Below are 16,359 nucleotides of genomic sequence, written 5' to 3' on the forward strand. Positions count from 1 at the left end.
TAGCCGGCGGGTGTGTGCCGGAAACCTCTCCGATGCCTAAGTCAGCAAACTTGACAAATAGACAAAGCTCTGTGTATTCAGAAAACAAAGTTGTGTGTTACCTCCTCCAAGGTGATGTTTGTGAGCTTTTTATAAGTTTCGAATGGCACAATCCTAGTAGGATTTCTATTCCTCCATGCAGAGTCCTCCTAGGATTCATACTCCTAAGGATAATGCTTATCCTTTTACACCCCCCCCCACTGCTTAAACCAAGTGGGATGATTTTCATCATGGCCGAACTGCCATACGACCGAGATAAACGTGGTTATACTGAGCCACAGAGTAGGCCGTACTAACAGTAGTTCGGTTCTTCTTCTTGCTGCACCATATCTCGGTTCTCTCATGCACGAACCATGGTGTGTTTGGACCGATCTACCGAATAGCAACATTCCGACCGACCTACCCAGAATACATCATGACTGGATTATCTTTGCGACCGGCCTAACTCCAAGTTGCCTCCGGACCGGAGTAGCTTTACATCATCTTGGGCCGAAGTAACTTTACCTCTCTTGGGCCGGAGTAACTATATCTCTCTTGGGCCGGAGTGACATTAAGGCCTTTTTACACTGTCCCTCGTACTTTGGGCCCACAAAGTCCATCTCACAGCTCGGCCCAATTTTCACCAAAAATTACCCTCTCAATTGCCCCTTAATTCCATCTGCACAGCATGATTGGGATTACCAAGCTACTAGCCGAGCTGGAGTTTTTAAGCTTTTCCAGCTGAGCTAAAAACCCTTTAGCCTCTCCAGCCGAGCTAAAAACTCCTAAGCCTTTTAAGCCAAGCTAATTTTACTCCGGGCTTTGTTTTGTCCGGTCAAAACGTCTCTTCAATCACGACTGTAACGCTTCCCTTTCCAATGACACGTGGCGGGCTCTGATAGGCTGGGGGGCAGCTGTCACGCCGCCCTCGTACTACGAAATTTTTGAACAGTCCCGCCCTTTTTGCCTTTTGTCCTTTACACAAAACAACCCTACCCTTTCGTTTTTGAATCACTTACTCTTCTATTCTTCGTCTTCTCTCTCTGTGCCTCTACTTCTTCAATCCTGAGTTCGTGCTCTTCATTTGTTGCTACTGTTTCCAACTCCAGTCCCCTTTTCTTCAATCTGGTAAGCAAATCCATTTCCCTTCCCTGTTTTTGCTTCTGTATTTGGTCTATGCATTTTGTTTACTGTATTTTTGCAAAACACTTTCTTCCATTTTTGCTTCGCTTCTGTACTTTCATGAAAAAACATTAGCAGAACTCATGCGTGTATGAACTTCTGTAGAAAATTAGTCTTAGATCCAAAATTATGTAGCAACCGAACTAGGATACTGTTTGTCCTATATAGGTAGATCACTTTAGTCAATAACCAAAATAGAACTTGTATAAATAACAAAAGTTTCAACAAATCACCAACTCCTGATTCACTTTAGCCGAGATAAGATCACCTAACGAATTTTGGTCTAGGAACTTCAATCTTCAACCGAGCTAAGCCTTTAGGGCTAAGCCAGCTTTCTTTGTTTCCGAACCAAAACTCGGAAAGCTGCCCCTAGAGGCTCAACCGAAGTAACAAAACACATAGTTTAACCAAATTAGGCCTTCGGGGCTTAAGCCAGCTTTCTTAGTTTTTTAGACCGAACTCAGAAAGCTGTCCCCAGACGATGAACCGGTCTAATAAGCAACCTGCTCAAACCGAGCTACCAAACCTTTTGATGAACCGAGGTAGAACCAGTCCACAAGGCCGAAGTAGGGCTCTTATACCTTGCTTTTAATTTGTAGCACGGTCCAATGATCTGTGCTTAACCCCTTTGTTTTCTACTTTGCAGACTTAGGTTGCCCAGGCACTTCTTCGTGCGCTCAACCGTGCTACTGAGCACAATTTTTGCACCAATATAACTTATCCATAAATTATACAACAAATAGGTAAGTATAGGTATTTGGTAGAGACCCCTGGTGGCATGGCCGAATTCCGAAGGGATTATGGCATTCTAGACGATGTACACCTTACCCTAGACAAGCAGGATATCATGCCATGGGGCGAGGCAGGCTTTGTACCTTTTACCCTGCTTTCAATTATAGAGACTGGACTAAGGTTCCCAGTCCAGCCTTTAATTTGTGAGTTTCTTAGGCAAACCAGACTATGCCCAACCCAGTTATCCACCAATACATACCGGATAATAATGGGTATAGCCGAACTAAACCGCCAAGCAAGCCTTAACCTCGGTCTAGCCAAAATCTTCCACCAGTACTCCATAGGTTCCAAAGACGATGGCTGGGTTTATTACCTTAGGATACGTCGCCGTAGAGAAAAGATAATAAAAGATACGCCGGATAATGATGTAAATGATGACGACTTTTTCTGGGTATCGGACAATTTTGAAGATCAGCAAGCCCAAATCCCAGGCCGAAGTATAAACTGGAACAAAGGAGAACCTGGTATAGTTACTTCGGTTTTATGCATGTTTTTCTTTTACTTTGGTTTCAGATGTCATAACCGATCTAACAGTTGTATCCTTTTTGCAGACTCAGCTCATCTTGCTTTCCTGTATAGTTACCCAAATCTGAACACACTCCGAGCCGCATTACGTTTTAAAGAAAGGAGCTGGGCTAAGCTTTTAAACTTTGAGCCGACCTACAGATATAGCGGTCGCCGAAAAGCCAGAGTGACCGATTTCCTTCTTGAAGACGCACCAGAACCGGACCCAACCTTGCCCGAAATAAGACTTGTCCCACTAACCGCTGAAGAAGAGATGGCAAAGAAAAGCAGAGTCAGGGCCCTTCTGACCGCAACAACCAGGGCCGAAGTACCACCATCAATCCAAACGCAGCCTGCCGTTGTGGCCCTCCCTTCTCAACAGCCTTCTTCATCTCGCCCCTCTAAACACGCCCGATCTACATCGACCGAACAGCAACTTGTCGATGAGGTCGAATCTATCCCACGAAGTCCTCAACCTACCCTTCAATCGGAGCAAACTGACCAAGCAGAATCTTCCAAATGGGCTCCGAAGCTAACCTTCAACGACCGAGATATCCAAGATTCTGATTCGGTTGTTGCTGACAAAGATCATCAATTGGCCTTCAACCTGGCCAAGAGTGTGTGCCTCTCCAAAGATATGGAGCACCACCAAAAGCAATTAAACACCGAATTGAAGTCCATCCGGTCTTCATCGAAGTCCATGATTTTGGTAAGTAGCTCTATCCGTTTTTCTGTCTAATTTTTCCAACTTTTACTTCGGCTCAAGGGAAGTCTTTGTTTTTTCAGGCCTTACAGAAAAACAACATCACTTACAAGAAAGTCCTGGAGCTTAGAAAAACAACAAGGCAAGCAGTGGCGGAGGCCGAAGCGAAGGTGGCCGAGTTAGAAGAAGCCAGAAAGTAAATGGCCGAGCTACAATCCGAGAACGGCCGACTTGCCGAACTGGTTAGTTCGGCCGAAGCAGAGAAGCAGAGAGCCGCCATCACTATGAAAGACAAGTATCTTCGCGAGTTGGTGAAGCTTGAAAAGAGAAAAGATACCGAATTAACTCAACTGAAAAAGAGCGCAAAGGGAGCTGAAAAGCAGGGCTACAAGAAGGCAGAGGATGCTCATGTCAAGCAGTGCGATGCTGCCAAGGAGTTGTTCTTCAAGTGCGGCTGGAGGGCAGCTGTTGAGAAGCTCGGTCACGATCCACAGACCGAGGTTTTCAACCCTCCAGCCTACTTCATACCGAGCTCCCTTGGGGAGTATGCTAATGCCCTACAACAACAATTTCTAGAAGACTCAGATTCCGATGACGACTCTACTTCTGAAGATACTCCGGTTGTCAGTGCGGACCCATTAGTTCGGTTGGAGCCCATGGTGGAAGACCTGACTATTAAACTGCCAGGTGAAACCGTGGTTCCAACCGAAACCACCCTGGCAACCGAGAGCGGACTCCCTCTTGAAACCGGTCTTCGAGTTGATGGTGATGCAGCTTTTGATGCCGAAATTGAAGAACTTTTCTCTTGATTATGTACTTTTTCTCTTTTTTTGTTGCTTTATGTCTTTGTAACCGGTCTATGCCCCTCTGTAATTTCTTTTCAATGAATGAAAATTTTGCTTGAACTCTTATTCCGGTTTTGATTCGTATGCTTGCACTTGTAATGTCTTCTATTACTCCAACTGCTATTTCGGTTTTAGCTGGTTAAACTATGCTTACCGGCCAACCACTCCTTAGCCGATATATTTACTTCGGCTGAGGAGTACACAGAGTTTGTTTAATCCAGCCAACTACTTTTCAGCCCTACCCTTACTTCGACTGAAGAGTAACAAGAGTTGGTTTATTCCAGCCAACCACTCTTCTGCCATACCCTTACTTCGGCTGAAGAATAACAAGAGTTGGTTTATTCCAGCCAACCACTCTTCAGCCATACCCTTACTTCGGCTGAAGAGTAACAAGAGTTGGTTTATTCCAGCCAACCACTCTTCAGCCATACCCTTACTTCGGCTGAAGAGTAACAATAGTTGGTTTATTCCAGCCAACCACTCTTCAGCCATACTCTTACTTCGGCTGAAGAGTAAGAAGAGTTGGTTTATTCCAGCCAACCACTCTTCAGCCATACCCTTACTTCGGCTGAAGAGTAACAATAGTTGGTTTATTCCAGCAAACCTCTAAGTTAGTTTTTCCTGCTAACTTAGAATAATGTTTGGTTATTCCGACCAAACGTCCTGTAGCATGGATCCTTATCCTGGGCTTAGGAAGGGTGTTGGTTTATTCCAGCCAACCTCTAAGTTAGTTTTTCCTGCTAACTTAGAATAATGTTTGGTTATTCCGACCAAACGTCCTGAAGCCTGGATCCTTATCCTGGGCTTAGGAAGGGTGTTGGTTTATTCCAGCCAACCTCTAAGTTAGTTTTTCCTGCTAACTTAGAATAATGTTTGCAATGTACCTAAACTTTACTAAAGCTAACTTTTACAGAGAACAACTTAAGCTGAAAAGAATCGCTTGTTTTATTGAGAGAAGAAAAAATTACATATTTTGAAAGAAAAAAGCTAAAAGTAAAATAACTTGAGATTGGCCGTGTTCCATGGCCTTGGGATTGCTTTGCCGTCCTTGTCTTCTAAGTGGTATGCCCCTTTGCCTGCTAACCCAACCACTTTGTAAGGACCTTCCCAGTTTGGCCCTAACTTGCCATCTCCTGGTATCAAGGTGTTTCCCATTACTTTGCGTAGTACCCAATCCCTAATCTTGAATTGTCTTGGATGCACCGTTTTGTTGTATTTTCTGATTAACTCTCGTTGGTATGAGGCAATGTGAACCAGTGTTCTTTCTCTTCTTTCTTCTGCAAGGTCGAGTTCTAATGCTATGGTTTCTCCATTCAAGTCTGGATCAAAATTTTCACTTCGAATTGTGGGGAGGCCAACTTCCAGTGGGATTACTGCTTCCATTCCGTAGGCTAAAGAGAATGGTGTTTCTCCTGTTGATCGCCGAGGTGTGGTGCGGTAAGCCCATAAAACATGAGGAAGTTCATCCGCCCACTTGCCTTTTGCTTTTTCTAGCCTTTTCTTGAGTCCATCCAAGACGACTTTATTTGATGCTTCTGCTTGCCCATTTGCTTGAGGATATGCCGGTGTAGAATTGTAGAACTCTATCTTGTACTCTTCACAAAAGCTTCTGAAGATTCTACCATCGAACTGAGTACCATTGTCTGAGATTAGGGCTTTTGGTATGCCAAACCGAGTGATGATATTCTGCCAAACGAACTTCTTCACATCTTTTTCTTTGATTGATGCCAATACTTCTGCTTCCACCCACTTTGTGAAGTAGTCTGTTGTTGCGAGAAAGAACTTCCTGTTGCCGGGTGCTGTTGGAAGTGGTCCTACTATGTCCAAGCCCTACATTGCGAAAGGCCATGGCTAGTTAATGGTAGGAGTTCTCTTGCTGGTTGATGTATTTGGTGCGCAAATTTTTGGCATTTCTCACACTTCTTCACATATTTCTCTGAGTCTGCCTGCATATATGGCCACCAATATCCTTGAGAAATGGCCCTGTAAGCTAGCGATCTTCCCCCTTGATGGCTTCCTCATACCCCTTCGTGTATTTCGAACAAGAATGTTTCCACTTTGCTGGGATGAACGCACTTTAGGTAAGGCCCTGAGAATGACTTCTTGTATAATGCCAAAGATGGAGATAGCCAAAATCGCTGCGACTTCGCTCTTATTCTGTTGGCTTCTTTTTTCTCTTCTGGTAGGATGTCGTCTTTTAGGAACAGGATGATGGGATCCATCCAAGAGGGGCCTAATTCTGCGCAACATACCTCTTCTGCTTCGGGGTCTTCTATGCTTGCTCTTGGTAAGTAGTCGATGAGCAATGGATGAGGGATGGATGCATCTGCCATTGAGGCAAAGCCTGCTAGTTCGTCTGCTCTGCTGTTTTCCTCTCTGCCAATTTGTTCTATTCTTACTACATCAAACTTTTTGATCTCTGTTCTGACCAATTCTTGGCACTTGGCCATCCTAGCATCCTTTGCTTCGTAGTCGCTAGAAATTTGGTTTACCACCAGCAGAGAGTCGCTGTATACTATTAGTTCGGTGGCCTTCATGTAGTATGCTGATTTGAGTCCTGCAAGAAGTGCTTCATACTCCGCTTCATTGTTGGATGCTGGGAAGCCAAGGTTGATTGCTTGCTCTATAACCAGGCCGTCTGGAGAGATAAGGACTATGCCAAGTCCTGCACCATGCCGGTTGGATGCTCCATCCACAAAGAGCTTCCACATCTCTCCAACGAACAACTTCCAGCAAGTGGAAGGGTCAGATGATGTCGTGGGGTCAAGAGTGGTGTTTTCTTCAATGTCCATGCTTGCTGTCTGCCCCTCGCCATCTGATTGGACTGTTGGTGAGTCTTGGTTTGGTTGGTTTGCTTCTTCCTTGCTGTCTTTAGTCTGGTCTGTCTTGGAGTTTGACTGAATGCTTTCTGCTAGGGGTTGCGCTATTCCGGCGTCAACTTCCATCCCTAGTTCGGTTGTGTCAGTTAGGTCGACTGGGCAGATATGATGACTTCCAGGAGTAAATTCTGCGACGAAGTCTGCCAAGGATTGGGCTTTTACTGCGGTTTTGGGTTGTAACTTGATGTCGAATTGTCCCAACTCTACTGCCCACTTCAAGATTCGCCCAGAAAAGTTCGCCCTCTCAAACAAAGCTTTTAGTGGAAAAGCTGTGAGGACAACTATGGTGTGGGCATGAAAGTAGTGTGCCAATTTCCTTGAGGCCATCATTAAGGCTAATGCTAGTTTTTCCAATGGCAAATACATCGTTTCGGCTCCCAGCAATGTTTTGCTGACATAATAGATGGGCAGGTGTTGGATTCCTTCTGAACGAACCAACACTGCGCTAACTGCGTGCTGAGAGACTGCCAGGTACAAGAAGAGTTCTTCGCCAGGTACTGGGGTGACAAGTAGTGGTGGGGAAGACATATATTCCTTCAAGCTTTCTAGAGCTTGGTCGCATTCTTCATCCCACTCAAACTTGGCCTTTAGAGCTTGAAAGAATGGTCGTAATCTGTCTGACGATCTGCTTATGAATCGATTGAGCGCAGCCGCCATGCCGGTGAGATGCTGTACTTCTTTGACCGAGTTTGGTCTCTCCAACTCCTGGATTGCTTTGATATGGGAGGGGTCTGCTTCTATGCCTCGGTTGGTCACAAGGAAGCCCAAGAATTTGCCAGATCCTACACCGAATGCGCACTTGGATGCATTGAGGCACAACCTGTGCTTCTTCAAGACTTCAAACATCTCTCCTAAGTCCTTGAGATGGTCATTCTCATCCTTGCTTTTGACAACCATGTCGTCGATGTAAGCCTCCATTGTTCTGCCTAGCAATGGTTCAAACATCTTGGTGACCATCCGTTGGAATGTCGCCCCTACGTTCTTTAGGCCAAAGGGCATGACCTTGTAGCAGTATAATCCTCTTGGTGTTGTAAAGGATGTAACCTCCTGGTCTGGTTCATGCATGGCGATTTGGTGGTAGCCTCTGTATGCATCCAGGAAGCTAAGTCGATTGTGCCCCCGCCGTTAGGTGTACCAGTTGATCTATCCTTGGTAGAGGAAAGCTATCTTTTGGACATGCCTTGTTGACCATTTTGTAGTCGACGCAGACACGCCATTTACCATTCTTCTTTGGCACTACGACTGTGTTGGAGATCCATCTTGGGTAGTGTACTTCTTTAATTGCTCCTGTCTCCAGCAGGTTACCTACTTCTTCTGCCACTATTTCGGCATGGTGAAGTGCCGATCTGCGAGTGCGCTGAATGACTGGTCTGGCGGATGGATGGACATTGAGTTGGTGACAGATGAAGTTTGGGTCAATGCCTGGCATGTCGTAGGGTGTCCAGGCGAACACTTCGATGTTAGAGGTCAAGAATTCCAAGACTTCGAATCTCTCAGTGCTGGACAACGATGAACCGAGCAAAAAGAACTTATCTGGATTTTTTTCATCTATTTTTACCTCTACCAAGTCCTCCACTGCTTTCTGATCCGCCGCTTTGCCGACGTCTGCGAAGAGCTCATTACTTTCTGGTTCTTTCACCGAATGAACGTATCCTTTCGCAGCGCGGCTGCCATTTACCGTGGCGAAACATTGCTTTGACATGATCTGATCTCCATAGACTTCTTCAATTATTCCGGCGTCGTTGGGGAACCGCATCACTTGGTGGTAGGATGATGCCACCGATCGCATGGAATGCAGCCATGTTCTGCCTAAGATGATGTTGTAAGTGGAGGGGACCTTCAACACCCAGAACTCCACTTGTTTTGTCACGCTTCCTGCTCTGACTGGAAGAATTATTTTGCCGACGGGCCATTCTGGCATGGAGTTGAATCCAATCAGGGGAGATACGGCAGGCGCCAAGTCCTTGTCTTGCAGCTTCAGTTGTTTAAATGTTTCATAGTACATGATTTCACATGAACTACCCTGGTCAATCAGAATCCGCTTGACGTCAAAATCCTTGACTCGGAGAGTGACGACTAGGGCATCATTGTGAGGGCAGTATATTCGATCTAAGTCTTTGTCCGAAAAGGACATGACGTTTGTTGCCTCTGTCTTCCCCTTCTTAATGGCTGGTTGGGCACTTAAAGTGCTCAGCCTTTTTGATCGATCCCTTGAGCTCGCATACGCGCTCAGGTTCAAAGACTCCATGTATTACATTGATAATGCCTTGTGGTGGGGCGTCGATCGGCATTCCATTGGGGTTATTATGATCCTGGGGGGCTGGCTGTGTCCCTCCTTCAATGTATTTGTCCAAGTGTCCTGCCGCTACCAACTCTTCCAAGTGCTGTCTCAACGGCGTGCAATTCTCAGTTCGGTGCCCCTTTTCTTTGTGGAAGGTGCACCGTGATCTGTCGTCGTAGTCTTTCTGAGCTTCTCCTAGCTTGGCTGGCCACTTGACGAAAGGCTCATCTCTTATTTCGCTCAGAATCCGATATATCGGTTTTTTGAACACCGTTGTTATGGCAGTGCGGATTCTCAACCATCTTTTGTCTGGGTCTTCTCCGTTATCTCGTCTGCCACGTCCGTTTCTATTCTGCCGATCTACTGTATTGACCTTTGCTGAGGTTTTCTTTTCTGGTACTGTGGTCGTACTAGATTTTTCTTTGGCGCGTGCGCCATCTCTTCTACCCTGATGTGCTGATGCACTCTTTCTATCAGGGCTTCCATGGTGAGGGGTGGCGTCATGGTGATCGAGTCCCTTAGTCTGTTCCCAACTGGAAGGCCTCTTTTATACTGCGCAATGGCAAGATTGGTGGGGCAGTCCCCAATCTGATTGAATTTTTTCCAGTAGCGACTGTTGTAGGATCTAAGGGTCTCTTTATCCCCCATGTCGATGGAGAGTAACTGGTCGATCTCCACCGGTGTTTTAGTGTTTGTTCGAAACCTTGCTACGAATGCTTCTGCCAATTGAGCCCAGGAGGCTATGCTGCCCTCTGGAAGTTTCTCGAACCAAGTCAAGCCTAGGTCGCCAAGGCTTGAGGGGAAGAGTATGCACATTAAGGCCTCGTTTCGCCTGTATACGGCCATGACTTGGCGAAAGTGGCTCAAGTGCAAATACGGGTCCGTCTTCCCTTCATATGTAGTGAATTTGGGCTGAAGAAAGCCTGATGGTAGGGGCGCGTTTTCAATCGCCGGAACAAATGGTGAAGTCTGCAGCCTTGCCAATGCTTTGTCTGTTGGTTCATAGGCAGGGCGCGGCGCTGGCATTCCAACCTTGACGCTTCCATGCGTCCGAGGAGCCAACCGTTGTAAGGCAGAAACTCTGTGTGGATCCCTCGCCCTGGCATCCTCCTTGCATCGTGCTTTTTCTTCGAGCACGGTTCGTAAGTCGGATGACCTGGGTAACTCCGTCTGTCTAGATCTGGTTTGGTGCGAATGTGAGGGCCAATATGTGCTTCCTTCAGTGTATGATCTCTCAGATCTCGTCCTCTCAGACCTGGAGTGACGAGTTCTGGAAGATAAGGAATAAGTGTCGCCTGTCCTGAGGCTTCTGCTCTCTCCTTGCGAGGGTGTGGTATTCCTACCATGACTTTCTGAGTGGCGAGGGGGCGTCTTGTGTTTGCGCCCCTCTCCTGTCGCCACTTCTTTTTTCTTCATCTGGCGTTTCAAGGCCTCCATGTCGGCCGCCATCTTTCTTATCAATTCATCTTGTTCCTTCACGCGGTCTTCCAGGGCTTGAGGATCAATCCTCCTCCTTTGTCTGTCAGGACTTTGTGAACTAGGGTGACGGGGGCTATTAGTTCGTCTTCCCCTTCCATCCCTCATGGAGTTATGTCGTTGGGGTTCTAAGTCCACCATGGGAGGGACAGAGGGTAATCCTTCACGTCTTGCGCCCCCATCCGGAGTTAGCCCGTCGACGGCGGACTGCGGCAATTCCTCAATGTGTGCCATTGATTGAGAAAAGGAGAAGCTTAGTCAAGAGGTTTTGTTTTGTCTGTTCTTCCCACAGACGGCGCCAATTGTACGGGAAAGAAATATACCTTCTCGTATAATCCTGTTGACTAAATCTGTGCTCCTCCGTACGACGTCGTTCAGTCACCTGAAAACACAAACGTAAGCTAGCCGGCGGGTGTGTGCCGGAAACCTCTCCGATGCCTAAGTCAGCAAACTTGACAAATAGACAAAGCTCTGTGTATTCAGAAAACAAAGTTGTGTGTTACCTCATCCAAGGTGATGTTTGTGAGCTTTTTATAAGTTTCGAATGGCACAATCCTAGTAGGATTTCTATTCCTCCATGCAGAGTCCTCATAGGATTCATACTCCTAAGGATAATGCTTATCCTTTTACACCCCCCCCCCCACTGCTTAAACCAAGTGGGATGGTTTTCATCATGGCCGAACTGCCATACGACCGAGATAAACGTGGTTATACTGAGCCACAGAGTAGGCCGTACTAACAGTAGTTCGGTTCTTCTTCTTGCTGCACCATATCTCGGTTCTCTCATGCACGAACCATGGTGTGTTTGGACCGATCTACCGAATAGCAACATTCCGACCGACCTACCCAGAATACATCATGACCGGACTATCTTTGCGACCGGCCTAACTCCAAGTTGCCTCCGGACCAGAGTAGCTTTACATCATCTTGGGCCGAAGTAACTTTACCTCTCTTGGACCGGAGTAACTATATCTCTCTTGGGCCGGAGTGACATTAAGGCCTTTTTACACTGTCCTTCGTACTTTGGGCCCACAAAGTCCATCTCACAGCTCGGTCCAATTTTTACCAAAAATTACCCTCTCAATAATAATAATAATAAATTAGATATTAACGTATTATATCTTACATGTTTTATTAAACCCTAACTAAGATGAATAAATGTGTTTAAATAATAAATAGAAATTCAATCTATTGTAAAATGTGAATCATTGCTCATTTCATTACATAGAACCAAATCCTTTATAATGACAAACATATATATATACGAGATAAAATAATATTTTTTCAATAAAAATATAATAATTATATTTATTTATTTTATATTATGTAGAGTAATTTAAAGAGGTGAATCAGTGAAACAAAAAATGATTTAGCTTAATCGGCTAAGTCAAAAAACCAACAAATTTACAACAAAAATAATTAATTAAAACCTTTAAATTTTATTTTAAAATTTAAGTCATCTTGAACTGAAACATACACAATACTATAATATTAAATGAAAGTATAAGATTCACTTTATATGAGTGAAACAACTCACTTTTTATTTCTTTTCTCAATGTGGGATTGTAATTATTTTAAAGTTAAATATTATGAGAGTTTCAAAATCTCATACAAAATTATTTTTAAAATCAAAAAGTCTATGCAGGATTGTAAAATAAAAATTAAATAGAAAACTAACCAATAGAGATTTTCTTAATTGTTTAAAATTAAGAAAAAAAAATGGTATTGATTACATAGTTTCTCACTAAAAATCTTCTTTTGCTTATATAAATGGGAGCATAAAATTCACTTTATATAAGTGAAATAATTCACTTTTTCCTTCTGTTCCCGATGTGAGATTGTAAAATCAAAGTTAAATGGAAGCTAACCATTGGAGATTTTTTTAATTGTTTAAAATTAAGAAATTTCAATAATTTATATAAATTGTAACATAAGATTCATTTTATATAAATGAAACAATTCACTTTTTCTTTTTCTTTTTTTCGATTTGGGATTATAAAATAAAAGGTAAATGAAACAATTCACTTTTTTTCTTTTTCTTTTCTCAATGTGGGATTGTAACACTTTATATAAGTGAAACAACTCACTTTTTCCTCATTTTCAGGTACCTCAATCATCTCATAAAATTTAAAAAAATTTAAAAATACCTTTACATTTTACAGTCAACTTAAATTTATCATATTCTATCAATTGACAAACCAAATTTTACTAATACAAGAATTTTTTTTCCTAATGTACTTACTGAAATAAATATAAAAATTTAAATATTTCATTTCAATTTTTTTTGTCACGTTGTCTTAAAAATAAAAAGAGATAGAAGATGAGTGGGAGAGAGGAAGAGATACCAAAAAAGATAAGATTGTTATATCACTTAACAAATTGTAGTATGATAAATTATAATTACGAATTTCGTTGATAATGTAATAATACTTGACCAAAAGTATAATTTTTGTAATTTTAGAAAATTCATTTTCTTTATTTTACCAATTGAATTATTATATATCTCTTTGTTATATAATACTTAGGTCTAAACATTAATAGCAACAAAAACTAAAATAAAATAAAAATTGTGTAACTCGTAGTAGTTTCAAAAAACCAAACAATTCTTGTGAGCGAGTGCATAGATGTTTACACATTCGGAATGGTAAAATGGAAAATTTAAATAACAAACAAAAATTCCAAACAATTAAAAAACTCATTACTAAATAAATTAATTTTTTTATTTCTTAAAAAAAAGTCAAAAAACCACTTTAAAAGACAATTCCAAACACTCTTTTTTGTTAAAAAAAAAAGGGTTAAAACTTACTTAATATTGTTATATATTTTAAAAAACAATTAAGAAAATCAAAAAAATGAGTATGAGATATTGATCATAGGGTTTTTCACTAAAAATCTTCTTTTGCTTATATAAATGGGAGCATAAGATTCACTTTATATAAATGAAACAATTCACTTTTTATTTCTTTTTCCAATGTGAGATTGTAAAATAAAAGGTAAATGGAAGCTAGCCAATGAGAATTTTCTTAATTGTTTAAAATTAACAAAATCCAATAATTTTATAAATGGGAGCATAAGATTCAGTTTATGTAAGTAAACAATTCAATTTTTCTTTCTTCTACCGATGTAAGATTATTAAATAAAAAGTAAATGGAAACTAGCCGACGGGAATTTTTTTAATTGTTTATAATTAAGAAATTTCAATAATTTTAGAATAAGGATTTGGAGCTCCTAGAAGGCTTCTCCCTAAAAATCTTATTTTTCTTATATAATATATAGATAGATAGATAGATAGTGAAACAAACTTTGTTTTTTATTCTTCTCATGATGTGAGATTATAAAATAAATCATAAACTAATTAGAGTTTTATTTTTATATAGTTAAATGGAAGTTAACCAACAGAATTTTTTTTAATTGTTTAAAATTAATAAGATCAATATGAGAAATCGCGATTAAACCAGCGAATCGGTCAAACCAAAAATGGTTCAGCCTAATCGGTTAGGTCAAATGACCAACCAAGTTATACAAAAATTAATTAATCAGAACTTTTAAATGTTATTTTAATTTTAAAATTTAAACTGTTTTGAATTGAAATATACATAATACTACACTATTAAGATTCACTTTATATAGGTGAAACAACTCACTTTTTTTTTTTTTTTTTCGGATGTGAGATTATAAAATAAAAGTTAATAATTATTTGGACGGAAAATTTATTTCTAATCAAGCAATCTCAGTCTTTCAATCTTTAATCAGATCAATTTTTAATTTATTTCGAATTAAACAAATGTAATCATTATATTTTGATAAAACCGCTAAAATCACGGTTAAACCAACAAATCAAAAATGATTTAGCCTAATCGGTTAGGTCATAATTAATTAATTAAAACTTTTAAAATTTAAAGTATATTGAATTAAACATGCACAACACTACAATATTAAATGGGATAGGAGTATAAGATTCACTTTATATGAGTAAAACAACTCATTTTTTTCTTCTTTTCTCGATGTGAGATTATCAAATAAAAACTAGCCAATGAAGATTTTTTTAATTGTTTAAAATTAAGAAAATCAAGAAAATTAATAAGAAATATTGAAACTCTCACAAGGCTTCTCACTAAATGGGATGAGAGTATAAGATTATCTTTATATGAGTAAAACAACTCATTTTTTTCTTCTTTTTCCCATGTGAGATCATCAAATTAAAGTTAACCAAGAGAGATTTTCTTAATTATTTAAAATTAAGAAAATCAAGAAAATTAGAATGAAGGTTTGGAGCTCCTAGAAGGCTTCTCACTAAAAAGTACATTTTCCTTATATATATACTAGGATATCACCCGTGCTATGCACGGATTGTGTTTACAATTATCTATATATGTGAATTGTGATTTTTAAATATATATATATTTTTAAATGTCTTCTTTTTTTCCTTTTTTATAGTATATTAAAGTTTAATATTTTGATAATAATCGTATATGTTGGACTTTTCAAGAAATTTTTTTTATGTTTGTTCTTAATGCATTAAAGTGTTATTATGAGAGATATATTTTTTTAAATGCCTTCTTTTTTTCCTTTTTTATATTATATTAAAGTTTAATATTTTGATAATAATCGTATATGTTGGACTTTTCAAGAATTTTTTTTTATATTTGTTCTTAATGCATTAAAGTGTTATTATGAGAGATAATAATCATATGTGTTGGGACTTTTCAAGGAATTCATATATGTTGGATTTCAAAGAATTTTTTTTTTATACTTGTTCTTAATGCATTAAAGTGTTATTACGAGGGTAAAACTTGAAAGTTGGGAGAAGTTAATAAATGCTAGATTTTTTTTTTTTAAATCAAAAAATCAAGAAATTTAGATTGAGAGATTGGAGCTCCCACAAAGTTTGGGGTTAAAAATCCCCTTTTGCTTAATATATAGTATAGACTAGCCTATCACCCGTGCTATGCACGGGATAATTATAGGTATTTATATTTATTTTAGATTTTTTTTAATATATAAATTATGTTTTTTAAGATTTTGTATAAAAATAATTTAACAATCTTATCACTAACCATAGTGTATGAGAGAAGTTGAAAAGGGTACTATAGTAACTATACACGAATTGTATCTATAATTATTTGTATGAGGGGATTTTAAATGCTGATTAGGGATTTTGACCAAATCAATAAATGCAGGCATGTGGAAAGACATGTGAATTGAAAAAAATTAATAAATGCTGATCAGGAGATTTTGACCAAATCAATAAATGCTGAGTTTTTTTTTTTTAATAAGAAATTTAGAAAATTCAGATTGGGATATTGAAGCTCCCACAAGCCTTGGGGTTAAAAACCCCATTTTGCTTAATATATAATATATATATATATATAGATATAGATAGATGATAGAATAACCACACATTAATTTATCGAGGAAAAAAAAAAAGAGCCAATAAATTGATCATCATCCAACCTACTAAATAAAATAAATACTTATTTTGAAAGAGCATTGCTATACAAGTTCAAAAATTAGATTCAATTTTCAAGCACAATATCTAATGGACTATCCTCTCTCATATCTGCTCAATTATCGATCAATCATATCACTTACACATTGGGTCTAAAAAGTGAACTTATATGTCATTTTCCTATTTGAAAAATTACAAAATAAAATATAAAAGATGTCGATTTTTATTGT

This window comes from Camellia sinensis, chromosome 2 (assembly GCF_055761805.1).
Source record: "Camellia sinensis isolate YWXY chromosome 2, ASM5576180v1, whole genome shotgun sequence".
Taxonomy (NCBI): Eukaryota; Viridiplantae; Streptophyta; class Magnoliopsida; order Ericales; family Theaceae; genus Camellia; species Camellia sinensis.